Source organism: Fukomys damarensis, unplaced genomic scaffold (assembly GCF_012274545.1).
Source record: "Fukomys damarensis isolate Sample0158 unplaced genomic scaffold, DMR_v1.0_HiC HiC_scaffold_4071, whole genome shotgun sequence".
Taxonomy (NCBI): Eukaryota; Metazoa; Chordata; class Mammalia; order Rodentia; family Bathyergidae; genus Fukomys; species Fukomys damarensis.
In genome coordinates this window covers 2,149-7,111 of record NW_022904983.1, presented here as the reverse complement: position 1 = coordinate 7,111, position 4,963 = coordinate 2,149, and the positions used below count along the sequence as shown (strand labels likewise).

The 4,963-nt window shown below is 50.6% G+C and overlaps 2 long non-coding RNA genes across 4 annotated transcripts; one reads left to right on the top strand and one right to left on the bottom strand.

Annotated features, from left to right (window-relative positions):
* The first annotated feature begins 614 nt into the window (after positions 1-614).
* LOC104872149 lies at positions 615-4,953 on the top strand. Of its 3 annotated transcripts, XR_783078.2 has the most exons (5): positions 615-882; positions 1,459-1,561; positions 2,034-2,197; positions 4,088-4,190; positions 4,866-4,953. It is a non-coding gene; the product is annotated as an uncharacterized LOC104872149 (long non-coding RNA). The 3 variants fall into 3 exon arrangements; XR_783077.1 differs by lacking the exon at positions 4,088-4,190 and having other exon boundaries at positions 4,866-4,942; XR_004515968.1 differs by lacking the exons at positions 4,088-4,190; positions 4,866-4,953 and adding an exon at positions 3,990-4,021.
* On the bottom strand, positions 919-4,896 carry LOC104872148. The gene is made up of 3 exons (XR_783076.2): positions 4,830-4,896; positions 2,916-3,400; positions 919-1,074 (listed from the first exon to the last, which is right to left on the bottom strand). It is a non-coding gene; the product is annotated as an uncharacterized LOC104872148 (long non-coding RNA).
* Positions 4,954-4,963: the final 10 nt, after the last annotated feature.

Genomic DNA, 4,963 nt, shown 5'->3' with positions numbered 1-4,963 from the left:
GCTGGGCTGAGGAAGGGCCTCATCTGTCACCTGGACACCGTGTCCATCCAGATGTGCTGGATTCAGGTCACTGAGTGAACAGAACGGTCAGTGGTGACACCAGTCCCTTTGATTTAGTAGTTCCACTCTGGGGAGTGTATGCTTTTTTGTTTGGTACTGGGGATTGAACTCAGGACTTTCCACTTGTGAGGCAGGTGGCAGCACCACTGAGCTAAACCACTAAGGAAGTAATCTTAAAGGAAATTAAAAAAATAATAATAATTTGCAAGCATGGGAGATGCCATAATCATTATATTAATAATTACATTAATAATAGAGTAATGCCTATAATAGGTGTCATGATTGAAACTAATAATACCCTTTTCCTAGCACCATTGGGAATATTTGATACAAGCTGGGCGTGGTGGCACAGGCCTGTAATCCCAGCACTCGGGAGGCTGAGGCAGGAGGGTCACTGTGAGTTTGAGACCAGCCTGGGCTACATAGTGAGTTCCGGGTCAGTCTCATTAGACCCCGTATAAAAAAAACAAAAAAAAAAAAAAAAAAAAAAAAAAAAAAAAAGAGCCTTTTTCTTTCAATCTGTTTTTGCAATCTATGTAATGTTATACTCATGAACTTTGTCTTCCATGCTTAAAGGCATTGGGAAGAGAAAGTTACCTGACCAGCTCTGAAGATTTACTGAACTACCTGACATAGCCAAAACCAGGGCACAAAGTCCATGGAGAAGAGACAACATCCAGACAGAAACATTTTAGCAGTAGGATATAAATTGCTTGTCTTGGGCCAGCACCGGCCTAGAAGAATATCACGTGCTCACGATGGGCCACATACATCAGTGAGAATTGCCTTTAATGAAGCCACATTTTACAAAGGGAAAAACACGTAAGTTAATTTTAATTCTTTTATTTAGTAAAAATCATGTAGCCAGAGTATCTTTTTGTGGTTTTTGTTTGTTTTTTGTTTTTTTTTTTTAGTCAGGGACTTGGTATGTAGTTCAGGCTGGTCTCCAACTCACTCTGTGGTCCAGGCTGGCCTCCACCTCTCAGCGATCTTCCCGCCACTGCCTCTGGAGTTCTGGGTGTACAGTGAGCCACCACGTCAGCGACATTATCTTTTTAAACATGCAGTCAATACAAAAATCACTTACAAGATATTTTGCCTTATTTTTGTTTGTTCACTCGCTATTCAGTGTGTATTTTCCAGTCCCTCTCAGTTCAGACTAACCGTTATTTCAAGTGGTCAACAGCCCCTTGTGGCCTGTGGTTACCAGACCTGGACAGTGCAGCTTTGAACCCAAAATACATCGTTTGAGTATTTTACGAGGGCATATTGACAGAGCCTTCTATAGAGAGGATGCTGGTACAGTACAGTTTGGAGCAAGCCAGCCAATTGAAGTAAGCATGGGTCTTTCCACTTCAGTCAGTGTTAGGGCTTTTAGAATTTTTTTTCTCCTTTCAGTTTAGAGCTGGGCTTCTGAGAAGAAATTTTAGTGTTACATTGAAATAAACTGGGATTCATCATATTCTTCAGTCACAAGAATGTTCTGTGCGATATTTTCAAGGTAAAACAATATCTATCTCGTTATTAAAACTGAAAAAACATTATATTGATTCCTTGGGTCGATCCATTATATAATTTAAAGTAATGCAGCCCAGAGGATGAGTATCAAGCACGCAGTATCCTAAGCGATTCCACGAAGTCCTTTCTTCGGCCTGGCTCCTCCCGGGAAGGGAGTCCCCCTCAGGCAGGCCTGTCCTTGGGAACGGCCACCTCAGTGCAGAGGAGGTCGGAATATGTGCTTAGAATATTTGGAGGTGATGCGTGGGTGTTAGAGCTTGTCTCCTTTAACAACCAAATGTCCGTAGTTACGCCGACATTTATCAAAGGGCGGATTTAAAGAAACTGGGGCTGGAGAGTGGGTTAGAGAGACTTGGGGAGAGGAGCTTCTCTTGAGAGGCCGACAACTCATTGAAAGGTAAGTCATGCTCATCCACTAGGGGTGCTAACTTTCAAAATCTGCTCGTGTATCACAGAGACTGGCATGGCTGATCCAGCCAAGACAATGATCCCTGACACCCACCACGTGAGCTCTGAGGTCCTGAGATCTAGAAGCTGACATCCACACCTTCAAAGAGGTCAGCCAGCATCTGATTGGAGGGAAGAGCTGATGGCTGCTCCTGTGGGCAGACTGAGACCGGTAAATCCAGTTTCTGGGGAGATAGGGATTTTAGGCAGTTTCAACACAGCCAGGAAAAGGGGCCCGGTAAGGCCTGTTCCAAGTGTCTGGGAAAATCCAAACCAGTACAAAGAAAATAAGCATAAAACCACACGAAACCTTAATGCTCCATTGGCTGCTAACCCTCATCAAACAAGCAGCGAACCCCCTGCCCATGCTAAATTTAAGATCAAAGCATCAGTCTTAGACCTAGATGATTTTTTTTCATAAATATACCATCCCTGACAAATGACTTTGCCAAGCGTGTGTTCCCCGGCAGCCTGTGGGGAAGGTGAGAAACTAAGTCCCGAAGCTGAGTGGGCGGCTGTGTTAAGCAAGTACAATAAGGACGGGGTGGCCGCTGACTTGACGATCTGGACGGGGACACAGCGGGGAGGGACGGTGACCTGGGCTGGGATCAGTGTCTAGATAGGAGAGACAGCTGCAGACATCAGCGAGGGGGAGCGAGCGCACCTGCTGGCAGGAGCCACAGCTGCCTCTCAGAGCAAAGCGCAAAGCGCGTGAGAAAGGCACGCGCCCAGGGCCTTGTGAAGGGCTGGCCTGGGGACAGGGACAGTGATTACTGAACACAGAGAGCAGCGTGAGGGCCGGGCAGGGCCTCCCCTCCCCATAAGAGCAGCTGGAGACGGAGGAGAGGAGGGAGCAGGAGGAGACTGGCCCAGACTTGCAGGGAGCTCACCTTGCCCAGCATCTTCATCTTCAGCCATGGCTGTGGCTGTCAAACCCGGCCTGAGGGTTTTCCAGGTTGACTTGGCAGAAGCAGGTTCAGGGCCTTTGGGAAAGGTTCTGACGATGCCTGGGCGTGGAAGCGAGTGGAGAGCGGCTGGGGGCTTGTGCCTCTGCCAGATGAGTGCCTGGTGGGTGTGGGCCAAGGAAGAGGTGAGGGGGTCCCTGCAGCTGCTGCTCTGCTCCACCCTAGAGGGGCGACAGTGGAGGGCGTGAGAGGGTTTACAAGGGCTAGAGAGGTCTTGGGACAGAAAGAGGATCCAAGAGTGACTTGGGGGCAACAGGGACGGGGAGTTGCAGTCCAGCCAAGGCTGGGTTGGCTGGGGTGACTGGGGTGATAGGGCAGGTGGGATCGGCAGAAGGCACAAGACTCCCTCGAGGAGCCTCACCCTCTGAGGTGAAGTTTGTTCAAGAGGCATAAACTGGACTCGTGTGCACCTGTAATCAGGAAGATGGGTAGAGTTCAAGAGCAGTCTGGGCAACTCTGGAGACCAACTCAAAAGGACTGGGGATGTAGCTCAGGGGTAGAGCACCACTCGGTTCAATCACCAGTACCAGGACAAAAAACAAAACAAAACGCAGGCCTGGAGGGAAAGGCTGGAGTCAGCTGGCAGCACTGGGGGACAGGGCCAGGCCGTAGGAGAGGCTGAGGAGGGGAGCGCACGCTGAGCAGGTCAAGGTCAGGCAGGCTCTTCCAGTTACCTGATTTTAAGGGACACAGGAGGGTGGGGAGTGGCAACCCAAGGGTTGGGGCCGGAGAAGAGGGAACAGGGCTCAAGTCCAGGGGAAGGGAAAGGCCAGGTCTAGACCCAGTGGGCAGTGGGGCCAGGAGCCAGGGCTCCACCAGGAAAGCCAGCGAGTCTGAGGTGAGGGTGAGGCAGTCTGAGCTGGAGGCTTAGCGACCCCTGGATAGGCCTCAGTCCCTCAGTCTCTAGGAAATTCTACCGGGAGTCTGTAAACAGGAACTAAGTCACTCAGACAATGACCTTGACTCACACCTGTCTCTCCTGGGTCCTCCCAATACAAGCCTCATTCTACATACAAGTCCATCAGCTCAGGCACTGAGGTGAGGAGCTGCCAAGTTTGTTCCTGCTGACTCTAGGCCCTATTTCCTTGACTCCACAGTGGTCATCAACGTCAGAGGTAGATTCTGGTAATGGTTCCATTTTGCAAGTGAAGAAACTGAGGCTCCAGGAGGAAAGATATTGCTCAACTTATTCAGGAGATGGTAAAACTACTTTGGAGCTAGGTCTGTCTCTGGCCTGCCTACCATTATGTGAAGAAGGATCAAACAGAAGCAGAGAGGCCATAAGACTTGCCCAAGATCACACAGTAATTAAATGGCCAGCATTGTTCCACCCTGCTGCGACAGGCCAGCCAGAGCCAGAGGTCTGCCTCTTCTCAGGCTCATGTGGCCAAGTCAGGAGATGCAGCACAGCAGGAACAAGGGGACAGGAGTGGCGGGCGTAGCTGACCATGGTGCGACCCTTCTCTGGGCTGAAACTGACTCCCAGCTTCTGACTCTGTCTGAGAACCTGGTAGCCGAGCATGGCACACTCCGTCCCTGCCCTGGTCTCCCTGGAGAGGGAGACATCCTCTGAGGCCAGTGGCATGGAGAGATGACAGTGTGGGCGCCCAGAGGAAAGCTCACTCGAAGGGCTCTTTACTGAGTACCTACCAAGTGCCACACCGTCTAGGAGCTGGGCTATAGCAGGAACAAGCATAAAACACCCCTGGGACTTGGAAATGTGGCTCAGATGTGCTACAGTGCTTGGTTTCAGGCAGGCATGGTGCCGCTGAGCTACATCCCCAGCCCTACAGTGCTTGGTTTCAATACCCAGCACCACAAATAAACAAATAATCCCACCTGACTAGGCATGATGGTGCACATCTGTAATTCCAGACAGCCAGATGAGGCTCGCTCCGGTTCGGACGTGCCCTACGGCGGCTCGCGGCGCCCCAGGCCCCAGCTCTCTGCACTTGACGCTCCCGCCCCGGCCG